General features: G+C 43.4%; 1 protein-coding gene across 4 annotated transcripts in view; it reads left to right on the forward strand.

Annotated features, from left to right (window-relative positions):
• Window positions 1-20,032, forward strand: part of PALLD (palladin, cytoskeletal associated protein) — a 366,817-nt gene that overhangs the window by 273,104 nt on the left and 73,681 nt on the right. The window contains exon 1 of one of the 4 annotated variants that reach the window (XM_040418650.1): window positions 14,353-14,535. The exons of the other annotated variants lie outside the window; for them this stretch is intronic. The gene's annotated coding sequence lies outside the window, so the exon portion shown is untranslated. Of the gene's footprint in view, window positions 1-14,352; window positions 14,536-20,032 lie in introns of those variants that run through there. 4 annotated transcript variants of the gene reach the window in all.

Consider the following 20,032-nt stretch of genomic DNA (forward strand, 5'->3'; position numbering starts at 1 on the left):
TTTTTTATTTTTTTAACCCCTCCAGCCCTGTTTTACTAAGCATTCTGTATTCAGAATGCTATTATTTTCCCTTATAACCATGTTATAAGGGAAAATAATACTATTTACAGAACACCGATCCCAAGCCCAAACTTCTGTGAAGAAGTTCGGGTTTGGGTACCAAACACGCGCGTTTTTTCTCACGCGAGTGCAAAACGCATTACAATGTTTTGCACTCGCGCGGAAAAATCGCGGGTGTTCCCGCAACGCACCCGCACATTTTCCCGCAACGCCCGTGTGAAAGGGGCCTAAGTTAATTATGTTTGCTTATCGACTAGCTAATTCAATGGCAGCAACCAGTATGGAAAAAATCTCTCATAAAAAATACATTATCTCTGAGTAAAACATAATTCCTAAACGTGGACTAACATTAACTAGTCCTCTCTTTATTTACTAATGTTCTTGTATAGACAGTTTTATATTTTTGATGGAAATCCTACTTATGGGCATGTGCATTCAAATATATACTCAGATGTTGTAGATTTTTCTTCTCTTATGTTATATTTCAACCACTTCCCGCCACGCTAACGCCGAAAGGCGTCATCGCTACGGCGCTCCCAGGTCACACTAACGCCGATTGGCGTCATCTCGCGTGAGCCGAGATTTCCTGTGAACGCGCGCACACAGGCGCGCGCGTTCACAGGATCGGAAGGTAAGCGAGTGGATCTCCAGCCTGCCAGCGGCGATCGTTCGCTGGCAGGCTGGAGATGCGATTTTTTTAACCCCTAACAGGTATATTAGACGCTGTTTTGATAACAGCGTCTAATATACCTGCTACCTGGTCCTCTGGTGGTCCCTTTTGTTTGGATCGACCACCAGAGGACAAAGGTAGCTCAGTAATATGTAGCACCAAACACCACTACACTACACCCCCCCCTGTCACTTATTAACCCCTTATTAACCCCTGATCACCCCATATAGACTCCCTGATCACCCCCCTGTCATTGATCACCCCCCTGTCATTGATCACCCCCCTGTCATTGATCACCCCCTTGTAAGGCTCCATTCAGCTGTCCGTATGATTTTTACGGATCCACTGATACATGGATCGGATCCGCAAAACACATACGGACGTCTGAATGGAGCCTTACAGGGGGGTGATCAATGACGGGGGTGATCACCCCATATAGACTCCCTGATCACCCCCCTGTCATTGATCACTCCCCTGTAAGGCTGCATTCAGATGTCCGTATGTTTTTTACGGATCCACGGATACATGGATCGGATCCGCAAAACACATACAGACGTCTGAATGGAGCCTTACAGGGGGGTGATCACCCCATATAGACTCCCTGATCACCCCCCTGTCATTGATCACCCCCCTGTAAAGCTGCATTCAGATGTCCGTATGTTTTTTACGGATCCACGGATACATGGGTCGGATCCGCAAAACACATACGGACATCTGAATGGAGCCTTATAGGGGGGTGATCAATGACAGGGGGGTGATCACCCCATATAGACTCCCTGATCACCCCCCTGTCATTGATCACCCCCCTGTAAGGCTGCATTCAGATGTCCGTATGTTTTTTACGGATCCACGGATACATGGATCGGATCCGCAAAACACATACGGACATCTGAATGGAGCCTTATAGGGGGGTGATCAATGACAGGGGGGTGATCACCCCATATAGACTCCCTGATCACCCCCCTGTAATTGATCACCCCCCTGTAAGGCTGCATTCAGATGTCCGTATGTTTTTTACGGATCCACGGATACATGGATCGGATCCGCAAAACACATACGGACATCTGAATGGAGCCTTATAGGGGGGGTGATCAATGACAGGGGGGTGATCACCCCATATAGACTCCTTGATCACCCCCCTGTAAGGCTGCATTCAGATGTCCGTATGTTTTTTACGGATCTAAGGATACATGGATCGGATCCGCAAAACACATACGGACATCTGAATGGAGCCTTATAGGGGGGTGATCAATGACAGGGGGGTGATCACCCCATATAGACTCCCTGATCACCCCCCTGTCATTGATCACCCCCCTGTCATTGATCACCCCCCTGTAAGGCTCCATTCACACATTTTTTTGGCCCAAATTTATTTTTTTTTCTTACAAAGTCTCATATTCCACTAACTTTTGTCAAAAAATAAAATCTCACATGAACTCACCATACCCCTCACGGAATCCAAATGCGTAAAAGTTTTTAGACATTTATATTCCAGACTTCTTCTCACGCTTTAGGGCCCCTAGAATGCCAAGGCAGTATAAATACCCCACATGTGACCCCATTTCGGAAAGAAGACACCCCAAGGTATTCCGTGAGGGGCATATTGAGTCCATGAAAGATTAAAATTTTTATCCCAAGTTAGCGGAAAGGGAGACTTTGTGAGAAAAAAATAAAAATATCAATTTCCGCTAACTTGTGCCAAAAAAAAAAAATTTCTATGAACTCGCCATGCCCCTCATTGAATACCTTGGGGTGTCTTCTTTCCAAAATGGGGTCACATGTGGGGTATTTATACTGCCCTGGCATTTTAGGGACCCTAAAGCGTGAGAAGAAGTCTGGGATCCAAATGTCTAAAAATGCCCTCAGGAATGTGGGCCCCTTTGCGCATCTAAGCTGCAAAAAAGTGTCACACATCTGGTATCGCCGTACTCAGGAGAAGTTGGGCAATGTGTTTTGGGGTGTCATTTTACATATACCCATGCTGGGTGAGATAAATATCTTGGTCAAATGCCAACTTTGTATAAAAAATGGGAAAAGTTGTCTTTTGCCAAGATATTTCTCTCACCCAGCATGAGTATATGTAAAAAGACACCCCAAAACACATTGCCCAACTTTTCCTGAATACGGCGATACCACATGTGTGACACTTTTTTGCAGCCTAGGTGGGCAAAGGGGCCCACATTCCAAAGAGCACCTTTAGGATTTCACAGGTCATTTACCTACTTACCACACATTAGGGCACCTAGAATGCCAGGGCAGTATAACTACCCCACAAGTGACCCCATTTTGGAAAGAAGACACCCCAAGGTATTCCGTGAGGGGCATGGCGAGTTCCTAGAATTTTTTTTTTTTGTCACAAGTTAGCGGAAAATGATGCTTTATTTATTTTTATTTTTTTTCTTACAAAGTCTCATATTCCACTAACTTGTGACAAAAAATAAAAACTTCCATGAACTCACTATGCCCATCACGAAATACCTTGGGGTGTCTTCTTTCCAAAATGGGGTCACTTGTGGAGTAGTTATACTGCCCTGGCATTTTAGGGGCCCGAATGCGTGAGAAGTGGTTTGAAATCAAAATCTGTAAAAAATGGCCGGTGAAATCCGAAAGGTGCTCTTTGGAATGTGGGCCCCTTTGCCCACCTAGGCTGCAAAAAAGTGTCACACATCTGGTATCACCGTACTCAGGAGAAGTTGTGCAATGTGTTTTGGGGTGTCTTTTTACATATACCCATGCTGGGTGAGAGAAATATCTTGGCAAAAGACAACTTTTCCCATTTTTTTTATACAAAGTTGGCATTTGACCGAGATATTTATCTCACCCAGCATGGGTATAAAAAAAATGGGAAAAGTTGTCTTTTGCCAAGATATTTCTCTCACCCAGCATGGGTATATGTAAAATGACACCCCAAAACACATTCCCCAACTTCTCCTGAGTACGGAGATACCACATGTGTGACACTTTTTTGCAGCCTAGGTGGGCAAAGGGGCCCACATTCCAAAGAGCACCTTTCGGATTTCACCGGCCATTTTTTACAGATTTTGATTTCAAACTACTTCGCACGCATTTGGGCCCCTAAAATGCCAGGGCAGTATAACTACCCCACAAGTGACCCCATTTTGTAAAGAAGACACCCCAAGGTATTTCGTGATGGGCATAGTGAGTTCATGGAAGTTTTTATTTTTTGTCACAAGTTAGTGGAATATGAGACTTTGTAAGAAAAAATAAATAAAATAAAAAAATCATCATTTTCCGCTAACTTGTGACAAAAAATAAAAAGTTCTATGAACTCACTATGCCCATCAGCGAATACCTTAGGGTGTCTACTTTCCGAAATGGGGTCATTTGTGGGGTGTTTGTACTGTCTGGGCATTGTAGAACCTCAGGAAACATGACAGGTGCTCAGAAAGTCAGAGCTGCTTCAAAAAGCGGAAATTCACATTTTTGTACCATAGTTTGTAAATGCTATAACTTTTACCCAAACCATTTTTTTTTTTTACCCAAACATTTTTTTTTTATCAAAGACATGTAGAACAATAAATTTAGAGAAAAATTTATATATGGATGTCGTTTTTTTTGCTAAATTTTACAACTGAAAGTGAAAAATGTCATTTTTTTGCAAAAAAATCGTTTAATTTCGATTAATAACAAAAAAAGTAAAAATGTCAGCAGCAATGAAATACCACCAAATGAAAGCTCTATTAGTGAGAAGAAAAGGAGGTAAAATTCATTTGGGTGGTAAGTTGCATAACCGAGCTAAAAACCGCTAAAGTTGTGGAGTGCCGATTTGGAAAAAAGGGCCTGGTCACTAGGGGGTATAAACCTGTGGTCCTTAAGTGGTTAATATAAATAGCTTTTATAATATGTCATATGTCCATATATAATATATCCTGTTTTATCCCCATTTACAAACATATGCAGTCTTCTCTATGGATGCACTTTCTGTGGCTAGCCTGTCGTGTGCACTGCGTTCATGCTGGATCAAGCTGAGTCCAGCACCTCCTGACCAAAGAGCTTTTCAACCAAGTACACTCCAAGGCTATGACCAGTTAAAACTGTGAATACAGTTGTTCTGCTAACATTATATTACACAGTGCTATGCCTAATGACATTGCCTTGTTTCAGGCATGATCATTTTTTACATCGTTAGCCATAGTGGCCCTCTAAATCTACTGCCTGCAGTGTTCTCATGACGGCACCAACTATTATGTCCATAAAACATTGGCCTAAGACCCATAGAACAAGGTCATCTGGAAAAGAGACTTACCTCTGAGATGCTTCTGTACCATTCTGTCCTGTTACAACCCCAGGTTGTAGCTTGGTTAGAATAAAATTGCAAAGATGAGACTTGAGGTCCTTGAATGTATGCTACAGATCTGTGGGGCAATAGATCCCAGGGTTTATATCAGGAGTTGAGAACCTATTGCCTAGAATATGTCATTATTCCTTTATATCATATACACTAATCAGCAAAATGTCTCGACTCCTCTTGTGCTGCCTAAGCAACTCTGATCCAGTGAGCCATGGACTCCATATGACCTCTTAAGATGTCTTGTGGTATCTGGCACCAAGGTGTTTGCAGCAGATCCTTCAAGTTCTGTAAGTTTGGAGGTAAAGCCTCCATGAACTGGACTTTTTTTTTCAACCACATCCCACAGATGCTCGATTGGATTGAGATCGGGGGAATGTGGAGGCCAAGTCTACACCTTTTTTTTTTTTTTTTTTTTACAATTTTTGTTGTGTGGCATGATACATTATCTTGCTGAAAGGGTTTACAGCCTGTAGGGAATATTATAGCCATGAGAAGTATACTTGCTCTGCAACAGTGTTTATGTAGGTGGTATGTGTTAAAGTAACAAGCACATGAATGCCAGAACCCATATAACCCAGAGCATCACACTGCCTCAACTGGCTTGTCTTCTTCCCATAGTAGATCCTGGTACCATAGGTGTGGGATGCACACACGTTCAGCCGTCCACATGATGTAAAAGAAAACATGATTCATAAGATCAGACCACCTTCTTTCACTGCTCTATGGTCCATTTGATGATCAAATACTCAATGTAGGCACAGAAAGTGGTCAGCATGGGCACTTTTCTACAGAAATCTGTTCTGCTATATTACCTCTGTGGGGTCTCGGGTGGTCATCACCCTGTTACCAGTTCACTGGTTGTCCTTACTTGGACCACTTGTGGTAGGTACTAACCAGTGCATCCTGGGAACACACCACAAGACCTCCCATTTTGGAGCTGCACTGACCCAGTCATCTAACCATCGCAATTTGTCCCTTTTTTAAATTGCACAGATCTTTTGCCCATTTTTCTCGCTTCCAACATATCAAGTTCTAGAATGTTTCCGTTCACTCACACCCTTGGTAGGGGACATTGTGACAAGATAGTCAGTGTTAGTCACTTCCTCTGTCATGTTATGGAGGCTTATACTGGGGCTGATGTACAAGTTGTTGTTTCTTTACGTTCGTTCATTATATGGGAACACGTGTGGGATGTATCTATAGGCCGCCATGTGGCCAGCATATTCCCAAACATTAGGTGAGTATGCATCGGCATACCTATTTAAGAATATAGAAGTAGTCTGCAGAACTTGCATATAGAGAAACACAGTTAAAAAAAAAAGTATACCATGCAGAACATGTCTTATTTGCAATAAGGGGAATATTTGAAGTCAGTTTTGCTTCAGTCTGCGTTGGCGTACTTTGTGCCACATTCATGAAATGTCATAGTTTGATAAATTTGTCTTATCCTTAAACCTAACACATCTGTCTAGAAAATCTACATCAGTTTTCCTGATCCATCCTCCTACTGGAATGAGATTGTGACTTTTTTCCGACTTTTAAAAAAAGTCTCAGTGATAAATCTGGAGTGAAGCTCATTAACATAGCTAACCATGCCCACTTTCTCATCCATATTCCAAAACTGGAGTGATTGGTGTAAAACTGCAAAAGTTCGCCAAATTTTTGCGCAAGTTAAAAAAGTTGCAAAAGCCATATTTTGCGACTTTTGGATGCCAGAATTCTACAGTGAAGGTATTATAAATTAGGGCCTGTATGTCTAGGCAGCGGCATACATCAGAAGAACCAAGGTGTGAACGGAGTGTAACTGATGTAATCTCTTGAAGAAGAAAGTTGACAGCTCTCTCCTCTCCTGATCCTTCTACACATATGCACACTCAGCTCAGCCCAGCATGCACATGTAGTGAATGGGGGGAAGGGGAGAAAGCCACTTCCAGAGAAGAATCCTCTTCCCGTTAACCAAAGGATCGGGCAACTTAATCCAACCTGTCCGATCCTTATCTCCCCCATACACATTAGAACCTGGATGTGTATAGGGGGCTCCCAACTCTCCCTGATAGATTATGTCAGAAAACAGAGAGATCGGAGATAAGCTACCTCCAGAGGTGTCTGGTAGCAGGGTTCTCCTCTCAGCCAAGCAGAATGTGCATGTGCATGGAGGAGTGGGAGAGATAGATGTTGATGAGCATTTGGCTGGCATTGAAGGTGTAGGACAGATCATCAGGGTTCTGTTGATGGGGTCCTACAGGCACCGTGCTGCTGCCAGTGTGATGTCCCCTACATTTCACATAGGCACAAGGGCTCATCTGTAAGAGTGCCAGTACATTGGCAGGAGTGCCATAGTTCCTACACTGGGCCCACTGGTGAGGCTATAACTTTTAAACCATCTTGTGTCATTCTGTGATGGGGCTGTAATGTCCAAGGCATGTTCTTTTCCCCCCCCCCCCCCACCACCACCACCACCATCACTACTCACTGTCATGAATGTCTGACAAACTCACTGGTTGGCCAGCAATTTATTCCAACAGGACTTTGTGTCGTTGTTTTCTTTAGCTATCAGTAGGAGTACGCTATTACTATTATCGGAAGATGATGACAGCGTCTGTTCTATTAATACACAGCAAACCATTGCCTTTACTAAAGTTTCACATGAACCTTTGTGTCCTGGGAGCTGGGGGATTACTTACTGCCCACAGTCACGGCAGTTCTTTTAAAGGGACTCTCCAAGCAACGCTCTGTCCCCCACCTATGTGACCTATGTAAGAAATATACTCCTTATCTGTATAAGAATACATTCAGAGCTGTATGAAAAGTGCTGATGCACCATGGTCACAAAACCGGCTAGAAATATGGGGTGAAGGAGAGTCCCACACTGTATACAAAAATTTATTTTAAAGAGTACCATCTCTGTACTAGGATAGCAACACTTACATTACATCACATACAACATACCGTTATCTACACGAGACATGAAGAAGGTTTATTATGCACCCGCAATCCAGCCCCCCAGTACCAGAGTTAAGAGTGTAACTGGTAGCTTAATGCAGTTGGGACCAGTATAACGGGTGCTCTTAGCTTCCACTAAGCAAGAAGCATCATACTGTATATCAAGAGGATTTCAGCTCTGGAGTCTTCGTAGAACCGAAACATCTATTTCTTCACCTGAATGATGTTCCTGCTCTGCGTCCCTATGTCCTGTAATGTAAAATAGAAGTTCTCTAATGTAATTTTATTAGTGTCTCTTCCTTTAGCTGTGCGCAGGGTGGACTGGCCATAGACCCTACAGGGAAATTTCCTGGTACATAATAGTCAGGTACCTAATAGTCTGACACCCCTAGCATTAATTAACGATAAGAGCATCAGGTACTTATTGACCCGGCCGGGTACCACAGGTGGACTCCTCAACTGTATCACCATTTTCAGGATGGTGATACAGTTGAATACTGTGGTGGGCACAAGAGCCCATGGCTTCCTGCCCTGCTGTTCACCCTCACAGGAAACAGGCACTAGGCTTGAAGCCTATGAGGCAGTGTACAGATGATACAGGCATCGAAGGCCTCAATCCAAAAGAGCAAAAAGGTCCAGCACTGGAAATTGTGAAAATCCTAAAATTCCTTTATTAATTCATAGAAAAAGTGATGATTAAAAACATAGGGGGTCATTTATTAACCTGAAATAAGCCTAAATTAGGCATATTTCAGGCGCAGGTGGTGGCACAATGGTTAGTTGCGCCGCTATCTGCGACTTTTCCCCGCTGACGCCAGGTCTAAAATTGTAGACGTGGTGTGGGCCGTCTCTTTCATCATTTTCTACGCCTGTTTTAGGTGTAGAAAATGGTCTAAATGTAACACAGCAAGGAAGCGGTCTTACATTTAGAACTGGCGCTGGCGAACTTCTGCAGATCCTCCGCTAGCTATGGGCAGGGGCGTAACTATCATAGTGGCAGACTGCTATCGGGCCCAGGGCAAGAGGGGGCCCAGTTGGGTGAAAACTTGGCCCAAGGGCTTTAGGCAGAGACCCTTCTGTCCTGTGTGAGGGGCCTAGTTTGATCCTTGCTATGGGGCCCTTACTTCTCTATGTATGCCACTGGCTATGGGACTTTATTACGACCGTCATCTAAAACACCGGTCTTATTAAATGTGGCCCCTAGTACAAACCTTTTGAGCAGAAAAGGCACTCTTACTAAGGCCTCAGGCTGGAAGAGGCATGTGGCCTGCACAGCAGATGGTATGGCTGACCTGCCTACTTTAAAGGGTTTCTGTCACCCCACAAAACTCATATTTTTTTTTTTTGGATAGTTAGATTCCTCATAGCGCGATATAGGAGAATATAATAGTCTTACTTACTTTCATGCGGCCGATTCTTTATAAAACGAAGTTTTATAATATGTAAATGAGGGCTCTACCAGCAAGTAGGGCGTCTACTTGCTGGTAGCCGCAGCAGAAAACCGCCCCCTCGCCGTGTTGATTGACAGGGCCAGCCGTGATCTCCTTCTCCGGCCGGCCCTGTCAGTAATTCAAAAATCGCGCGCCTCTGGTCATTCGGCGCAGGCGCTCTGAGATGAGGAGGCTCGTCTCCTCAGCACTCCCTCAGTGCGCCTGCGCCGATGACATCACCGAAAGAGAAGACGTCATCGGCGCAGGCGCACTGAGGGAGTGCTGAGGAGACGAGCCTCCTCATCTCAGAGCGCCTGCGCCGAATGACCAGAGGCGCGCGATTTTTGAAATACTGACAGGGCCGGCCGGAGGAGGAGATCACGGCTGGCCCTGTCAATCAACACGGCGAGGGGGCGGTTTTCTGCTGCGGCTACCAGCAAGTAGACGCCCTACTTGCTGGTAGAGCCCTCATTTACATATTATAAAACTTTGTTTTATAAAGAATCGGCCGCATGAAAGTAAGTAAGACTATTATATTCTCCTATATCGCACTATGAGGAATCTAACTATCCAAAAAAAAAAAAAAGAGTTTTGTGGGGTGACAGAAACCCTTTAAGTGATTTGTACCAAGTGTGAAAGTCATCTTAATCGGTATTATAGGGGATGATTAAGTGATCTGTGGGGGTCCCATGTTCCTGTCCTGTTTGAGCTCTGGCTATAGCACTTGGCTATTTTCTGCAGTCCCACAGAGCATGAGTGTAACAGACAGCGGGAACAAAGGACCCCCCTTCTCAGGATCTGTGGGGGGATCCCAACCGTCGGATCCCCAGTGATCAGTTACTTATCCATTATTCTGTGGATAGGGGATAACTTTAATACTTGGCACAACCCCTTTAAGTGCATGCTCACACACAGGAAAATCCAAGTCGGAATAATATGACGTATATGTGCAGGCTACTTTCACACTTGTGTTTTTGCCTGATCTGGCAGGGCTCAGCAAAAACGCTTCCGTTACTGATAATACAACCGTCTGCATCTGTTATGAACAGATCCAGTTCTATTATCTATAACATAGCCAAGACGGATCCGTCATGAACTCCATCGAAAGTCAATCGAGGACGGATCCGTTTTCTATTGCTGCGGTTTACTCTCCGTTCAGTTACGTTTTGTCCCTATTGACAATATCGGACAATACCGGAAAATAGAAAGGTTAGTGTGAAAGTAGTCTTATTCATAGAGAGTTCAAGGCCACATGCAGAAAATCTGCAGCTGTGTACAGGGGCGGCCTGGGAACTAAAACCGCCCCGGCTAAACCAAATACCACAGTGCAGCACAATATACTGCACCTGCGCCACAGTATGGAACAGAAGCAGAGTCCGGTTTCAAGTTTTAAAGTAGTTTTCCACTTTCAAAATAAATTACTGGTTATTTAATGAAGTCACGTGCGTCTTCGCGAATAACTAACTTCAGCTCATCGGAGGCCATACATGTTAATACTGTACGGAGACGGATCTCTGTACAGTAACATAGTACATAAGGCCGAAAAAAGACATTTGTCCATACAGTTCGGCCTGTTATCCTGCAAGTTGATCCAGAGGAAGGCAAAAAACCCTGTGAGGTAGAAGCCAATTTTCTCCACTTTAGGGGAATAAAAAATTCCTTCCCGACTCCAATCATGCAATCAGAATAACTCCCTGGATCAACGACCCCTCTCTAGTAGCTATAGCCTGTAATATTATTACGCTCCAAAAATACATCCAGGCCCCTCTTGAATTCCTTTATTGTACTCACCATCACCACCTCCTCAGGCAGAGAGTTCCATAGTCTCACTGCTCTTACCGTAAAGAATCCTCTTCTATGTTTGTGTACAAACCTTCTTTCCTCCAGACGCAGAGGATGTCCCCTCGTCACAGTCCTGGGGATAAATAGCTGATGGGATAGATCTCTGTACTGACCCCTGATATATTTATACATAGTAATTAGATCTCCCCTCAGTCGTCTTTTTTCTAAAGTGAATAAACCTAATTTTGATAATCTTTCAGGGTACTGTAGTTGCCCCATTCCAGTTATTACTTTAGTTGCCCTCCTCTGAACCCTCTCTAGCTCTGCTATGTCTGCCTTGTTCACAGGAGCCCAGAACTGTACACAGTACTCCATGTGTGGTCTGACTAGCGATTTGTAAAGTGGTAGGACTATGTTCATATCACGGGCATCTATGCCCCTTCTGATGCAACCCATTATCTTATTGGCCTTGGCAGCAGCTGTCTGACACTGGTTTTTGCTGCTTAGTTTGCTGTTTATTAAAATTCCTAGATCCTTTTCCATGTCAGTGTTACCGAGTGTTTTACCATTTAGTATGTACGGGTGACTTGCATTTTTCCTTCCCATGTGCATAACCTTACATTTATCAGTGTTAAACCTCATCTGCCACTTATCTGCCCAAGCCTCCAATCTATCCAGATCCCTCAGTAGTAGTATACTGTCCTCATCAGTGTAAATTACTTTACACAGTTTAGTGTCATCTGCGAAAATTGATACTTTACTATGCAAGTCTTCTACAAGATCATTAATAAATATATTGAAGAGAATAGGGCCCAATACTGACCCCTGAGGTACCCCACTAGTGACAGTGACCCAATCTGAGTATGTACCGTTAATAACCACCCTCTGTTTTCTATCATTGAGCCAGTTACTTACCCACATACAGACATTTTCTCCCAGTCCGAGCATTCTCATTTTATATACTAACCTTTTATGCGGTACAGTGTCAAATGCTTTGGAGAAGTCCAGATATACGACATCCATTGATTCGCCGCTGTCAAGTCTAGAACTTACCTCCTCATAGAAACTGATTAAATTAGTTTGACATGACCGATCCCTCACGAAGCCATGCTGATATGGCGTTATTTGCTTATTTCCGTTGAGATGCTCTAATATAGCATCTCTCATAAAACCTTCAGTTTACCCACAACAGATGTTAAACTTACCGGCCTATAGTTTCCAGGCTCTGTTTTTGGCCCCTTTTTGAATATTGGCACCACATATGCCACGCACCAATCCTGTGGGACATTCCCTGTCAGTATAGAGTCTGCAAATATCAGAAATAAGGGTCTGGCTATGACATAACTTAATTCCCTTAGGATACGGGGGTGTATGCCATCCGGTCCTGGCGATTTGTCTATTTTAATCTTTTTAAGTCGCTGATGTACTTCTTCCTGGGTCAGACAGGACACTTTTAATGGGGAATTTATTTTTGCATTCTGCATGTCATCTGACAATTTATTTTCCTCAGTGAATACATTGGAGAAAAAAATATTTAACAGCTTTGCTTTCTCCTCGTCGCTCTCTGCGACTCCCCCCTCATTACTCTTTAAAGGGCCAACACCTTCAGATTTATACTTTTTAACATTTATATAATTGAAGAACATTTTAGGGTTAGTTTTACTCTCTTTGGCAATTAATCTCTCGGTCTCTAGTTTGGCCGCTTTTATTTGTTTTTTACATGTTCTATTTTTTTCCTTATAGTTTTTCAGTGCTTCCGTGCTACCCTCCTGTTTTAGTGATTTATATGCTTTCTTTTTGTCATTTATTGCTTTCTTTACAGTTCTGTTTATCCACATTGGTTTCTTTTTGTTCCTTAACCTTTTATTACCATACGGTATGTACCTCTCACAATGAGTTTTTAGGATGTTTTTAAAGATATCCCATTTTGTGTCTGTATTTGTGAGGACTTTGTCCCAGTTAGTTTGGCCTATGGCCTCTCTTAGTTGGCTAAATTTAGCTTTTTTGAAGTTTGGTATTTTTGTTCCTCCCTGTAGAAACGCTCTTTTGAATGATAATTGGAAGGTTATTACTTTATGGTCACTATTTCCGAGGTGTCCCCCGACCTGCACGTCTGTTGTTCTGTCAGGCCTATTGGTTAATACTAAGTCCAGTATGGCCGTCCCTCTAGTCGGGTCCTGAACCAGTTGGTAGAGGTAATTGTCTTTGGTTATTGCCAAGAACCTGTTTCCCTTATGAGATATACAAGTTTCAGTTTCCCAGTCTATATCTGGGTAGTTGAAGTCCCCCATAATAACCACCTCATTATGATTTGCCGCCTCGTCTATCTGTACAGTATTAGTCCGAAGTTATGAACGAAGCGACTTGGATGTGCTTCGGTCATCTCTAATGTCAACCTTTTAAAAATGTAATTCTGCTGTTATTCTGACAAAATTGATAAGTAATGGACTACGTTCCGTGTCCCAGCAGTAGATGTGTCTGTAGTAATGCAGCTGTGCGGCACCGCCACCGATATTTGATTCCACATATAAGGCTATGTTCACACTTGCCAAGGGATTTCCATCTATAACGGATGCTACAATGCTCTGCCACATCTGTCACCTTGGACCATCTTAACTTACAATTGGGTCTTCTGGGTTCTGCCATGTGCTGTTTTTCCCTTCAAACATGACAGACTCTGCCATAGATGTTCTATAAAACTCTGCAGCTGTTTCTCATTGTGTCTGCTTTTGGGGACGCTGGAGACACCCCTATTCCAGCAGTGGCCATATTGGTTGTCACCCAGTTGAGGATAGGTGTTTTTATAGCCTGACAGAAGAATGAAGAACCTAGAGGTGGTTTCCATTATATGTAGAGCTGGCTGACAGGATACTACACGAGCATCAGCCGCCAGGACTGGCAGACCTGGCAGCCGTCTGCCTCAAGGACTGGCAGCCGTGCTGGGTCCTCCCTCCAGGACTGGCAGCCGTCTCCCTTCAGGACTGGCAGACCCTGGCAGCCGTCTCCCTCCAGGGCTGGCAGACCTGGCAGCCGTCTCCCTCCAGGACTGGCAGCCGTGCTGGGTCCTCCCTCCAGGACTGGCAGCTGCTGCAGTGACAGGGCTTCCTGAGGGAGCCGGCTGGCCGGGGAGTGCAGCTCTGCAGCTACGCCTCCTTGTTACACACGGGCAGGAATCCCGCTCAGGGGGAGGAGGACTCTTATTGTGAAAGTGCAGCGGGACTCACGGCTGCTTTCTGGAGAATCACTGAGTCATGAACTTACTTCTCTGTGACTGAGCTGCACGGTACCTACCTGCTGCCAGGAGCTGCCGGCCTCACAGGAGGGTGCACCCAGCGGAGGTAAGACGTCTGCACAAAGCCCATGCCTCCTGCAGTCCTCACTGCTTCTTCCAAGACGTTCTCACCTCTCTCTAGTAGTATATGTATCATTTATACTGATACATTGTGTGTGTGTATTATGTATACTGTACATGTATGTATGGAGAGATATTAGATAAATAGGTTCTATCTATCTGTCTATCTATCTATCTATCTATCTATCTATCTATCTATTATCTATCTATCTATCTATTATCTATCTATCTATTATCTATCTATCTATCTATTATCTATCTATCTATTATCTATCTATTATCTATTGTCTATCTATCTATCTATCTATCTATCTATCTATCTATCTATCTATCTATTATCTATCTATCTATCTATTATCTATCTATCTATTATCTATCTATCTATCTATTATCTATCTATCTATTATCTATCTATTATCTATTGTCTATCTATCTATCTATCTATCTATCTATCTATCTATCTATCTATCTATCTATTATCTATCTATCTATCTATTATCTATCTATCTATTATCTATCTATCTATCTATTATCTATTGTCTATCTATCTATCTATCTATCTATCTATCTATCTATTATCTATCTATCTATCTATTATCTATCTATCTATTATCTATCTATCTATCTATTATCTATCTATCTATTATCTATCTATTATCTATTGTCTATCTATCTATCTATCTATCTATCTATCTATCTATCTATTATCTATCTATCTATCTATTATCTATCTATCTATTATCTATCTATCTATCTATCTATTATCTATCTATCTATTATCTATCTATTATCTATTGTCTATCTATCTATCTATCTATCTATCTATCTATCTATTATCTATCTATCTATTATCTATCTATCTATCTATTGTCTATCTATTAAGGCTACTTTCACACTAGCGTCGCTGGATCCGGCAATCTGTATGCAAACGGATACCATTTGTAGACGGATGCGGATGCGGATCTGTCTCACAAATGCATTACAATACCGGATCCGTCTCTCCGGTTGTCATCCGGAAACACATATCTGGTATTTATCTTTTTCAGATTTTTAAAGTTCTGCACATGCTCAGACCACAGAACCGGATCCGTTTTTACGAAACACTTGGGGCCGGATCCGGCCTTAATGTATTTCAATGGAAAATAATACCGGATCAGGCATTCCGGCAAGTGTTCCGAAATTTTGGACGGAGAAAATACCGCAGCATGCTGCAGTATTTTCTCCGTCCAAAAACCGTACAGTGACTGAACTGAAGACATCCTGATGCATCCTGAACGGATTGCTCTCGATTCAGAATGCATTAGGATAAAACTGATCCGTTTTTTCCCCCGGTATTGAGCCCCTGTGACGGAACTCAATACCGGAAAAGTTTAAACGCAAGTGTGAAAGTACCCTTAGCTGACTGTTCCCCACCCACCGGCACCCTGTGATACTTTGTGTTCGCTGAGGAGGCGCTGCTGGTGACGGAGCTCCCACTGGTAATACTCCATCAGCTTCTGGTTTGAGACCACACGGCTTCCGGTCAATGCATATGGGAACATTATGAGACATGTCAAAAAACGATGACCTTCTGTGCTCATAACTAGGGAAGTCTGTCCACCCTCATACAGCATTCCTTCAGGAATGTCCCATGTGGGTGAATGGACAGACATGAAAAGTAGCTCCATGTAGTGTATGATATCATGTCAATACCGACCATTATCTAGGGCCTCTACATCCTGACAACTCCAGCTTCCCCTGACAACGGTCATTTTTTGACAGTTTATACTGCAGATAACAGGTAGCCGGCAGCAGACATAGGATTGTCAGTTCCAGTTCACCCAGTAAGGAATTTGTACTGGTGTCGTTGTGAAATGACTGGCATGGAATGTGCTGCTGGTTAATAAATGGTAGGAGGCACACTGTCTGGTTCACCCAGGAATCCAGGGCAGCTCACGCTGTGCCTGATTGAAATTGGGTTCTGCCGCAGACCAAAAGTCCGGCAAAGTTTCCTGGCAGAAGGAATGTGTTCTTAAGGAACGTTGGGAAGGAGAATGAAAGAGACGGCCTTCTAATGATCTGCTTACAGAAACTTGGAGAGAGGACTCGGAGGGTTGGATTCTGGAAGGAGACCAGCATGTGCTTGGACCTGATCTCTGACTTCGAGGGGTCCAGACCTGTTCCAGGGGAGGAGAAGTGCGCTATTAGGGATTAGTCTTCATTCCTCGTGCCTGTGGAGCGCATCCTAGACCTTTTCTTATACAGTTGTCATTACTAAACTGAAGGTTTGTAGAATGGATTGTAAATTGTAGGGACCCCTTGGATCCATTTTTAAAGAATATATGAAGAAATTGCCTACATTTAATCCCTTAATATGGTGTTATTATCACAGCCCCCCCCCCCCCCCCCTTTAGTTTTATTCTGTAGTCTCGGATCTTTCCGCAGACGGATGAATGTCTTGCAGGGAATTTATCATTCTCCACAGCCGTCCCTCTTAGTGTTGGAACACTTGCACTATATGGAGGACCAGGTTCCCATCAGGACAACCCCTGTACATACGTCCTGTAGGGATGTCATAAAGGTGGTCATTGAGGTGTGAAATTGTAGCCTCTTGTGTCTGTATAGAATACACAAGCTCCATGATAGGGAATGACCTGTCATTTCAATCACGTTTTTATGTAGCACATTAACATACTGTATTTTGTTACAATTTTGGGGAGTTTATTTTTATATTCTATGTCTCTATATTTTAAAAACAATGGTATATTATCCTGCAGTTTTCACACTGGCCACTAGGACTCCTGTCTCTTGAGAGCAGCTATATGGGTCATAGACACAACGCAGAGGAGCTGACCCATTGACTTAGGCCTCGTTCACATTGGCAGCATTGCTGGATTTTCTAGTTCACCGCTGGATCCTCATTGACTATAATGAGGCCCGGCAGTGAACCGGCCACTTTCCAGAATAAATGCCAGGGTTTTTCTGGCCGACAGCTGGCATTTATGCCGGATCATCTCTGGCGTGAACGCAGCCTTAGGCCTCTTTCACACTACAGTATTTTGCGTTCAGTATACTGGACGTTTTTTGAGTTCAGTATACGGAACAGATACTGAACCATTCATTTCAATGGTTCAGCAAAAAATACTGAAGTGTCTCCGTGTGCATTCCGTTTCAGTATTTCAGTATTTCCGTGCCGTGGAAAGATAGAACATGTCCTATGTTTGTCCGCAAATCACGGTCCGTGGCTCCATTAAAGTCAATGGGTCCGCAAAAAAACGGAATGCATACGGAAGGCATCCGTATGTCATCCGTATGTCATCCGTTTTTTGCGGATCCGTCATTAACAAATGCTAGGCCCAGCCCACTGTGGCCATGTGTTTCTTGTTGCCAAACTTTGGCTGAGCACAAATACAGGTGGCTTCCGTTTTTGATCCGTGAAAAACGGACCGTATACGGGAACCATACGGAAACCATACTGAAAGGTTTTTGCGGACATACTGAACGGAAACGGAGACACAACGGAACCCAAAAACGGGACAACGGATCCGTGAAAAACGGAACGCAAAACACTGAAATGGACATACTGTAGTGTGAAAGAGGCCTTACTTGGGAGAGTTGTCGTGGCATATACTGTGACCTGGAACGGTGCTTTCTGTGTTATCTCTATAGAGGTGTTATCTGTCATTGTAATTCTGCCTGTGGTGATATGATAATGGCTGCTAAAAGGAAATCATGTCCTATTATTAGGCCTAGTGGTCAGAGAAAAAATAGCAGGATTATTAAATCTAGATGCTGACATCGAAAAGAAAAAATCAACAAAAATGTGATTTAAACAATAGGTCTTAAGATGATTTATGGACAGTGTCCGTCCTGGCGCATTATCACCCGCATTTTATAGATCCTGAAATCTATAAAGAATCTGCCTTGTGTTAACAATCAGAGTAACACAGTTCATGACGTTATAGTAGTCCATCCAGTCCAACCCTCATGGGTCAGGTTACAATCCCTCACATTAGGGGGAAAATGTCTTTTCCATCTCCAAAATGGCAATCAGAACAAATCCCTGGATCCACAACCATGTATATTCCACGACTTCCAGACCATCCGAGAGTATGAGTAAGGCCCCTAATAACATGCTGTACATGCCAGCTGGTTTGGGCAATGATTTTCCTTCCCTCACCCCAGACACGTTGTCCTACTTTGCAGCCCTTTTACATGTTTTGAAGCTCTGTCCTTGGGTTTCATACACGTGATATAATAAACCCAGTTTGTTTGCTGAGCTCCTCTCATGGAGTAGAAGGTTACAGAGTTCCATGTTGTGGATCCCCCTGGTTTAAGATTTCACATGACTGGATGGCACCATTACTTAGACCACTTTTCTATCTAGAGGACTGGTAAAGCTGACTAAGGCTACTTTCACACTGGCGTTTCTGGGTCCGCTTGTGAGATCCGTTTCAGGGCTCTCGCAAGCGGCCCAAAACGGATCAGTTCAGCCCCAATGCATTCTGAATGGATAAGGATCAGTTTAGCCCCAGTGCATTCTGAATGGATAAGGATCAGTTCAGAATGCATCAGTTTGGCTCCGTTTGGTCTCCGTTGCATTTTTTAGGCGGTCACTAAAACGCAGCTTGCAGCGTTTTGGTGACCGTCTGACTATGCGAAGCCAAACGGATCCGTCCTGACTTACAATGTAAGTCAACGAGGACGGATCCGTTTTTCACTGACACAATATGGTGCAATTGAAAACGGATCTGTTCCCCATTGTCTTTCAATGTAAGTCAGGACAGATCCGTTTTGACTTAGACTTTTTTTGAATGAATAATGCAAACGGATCCGTTATTAACGGATACAAGCGTTTGCATTATTGGTGCGGATCCGTCTGTGCAGATCCAAGACGCATCCGCACCAAACGCGAGTGTGAAAGTAGCCTAATGTGCAAAATACACTTTCCCCCAATAGAAGAGTTACTATTCTGGTGGATCCGAGCAAGCATTTATTACATGGGCAGCTATTAATATGTATGGCTGATATAACTGCATATGGCCAAACAAAACCAACCCCGAGAGATCAACCCATAGGATGAATGGATGACCATGGCAGAAGGTGTCTGATGAGAAAACACCTGTCTGCTTTAGTAACCACTTACATTATGGTTGATCAGTGTACAAGGAATAAGCTGTATTATTTAGGTCTTGTGCTTCTTATTTTGCCTTCTTGATAGGGATCATTGTCCCGCCATGAGAATGTGTCTCCTATTTACAGGATAGATAGAGGATAAATATCTGATTGGTGAGGTGGCGGAGATTATAGAGCGGTGGTCACACATGATTGCTGTCTCTCCAGTCAGCTCTATGGGACAGCCGATAGGCAAGTGATCGGCTTCTCGAGTGCCGATAGGGGACACGTACTTGTGGTGGGACAACCCCTTTATCATTTCATATTCAGTGTACATTTTGCTGCTTTACTCTACTTCATGCAGCATCAGACCTCCCGGGCTACTTTCT

This window comes from Bufo bufo, chromosome 2 (assembly GCF_905171765.1).
Source record: "Bufo bufo chromosome 2, aBufBuf1.1, whole genome shotgun sequence".
NCBI lineage: Eukaryota > Metazoa > Chordata > Amphibia > Anura > Bufonidae > Bufo > Bufo bufo.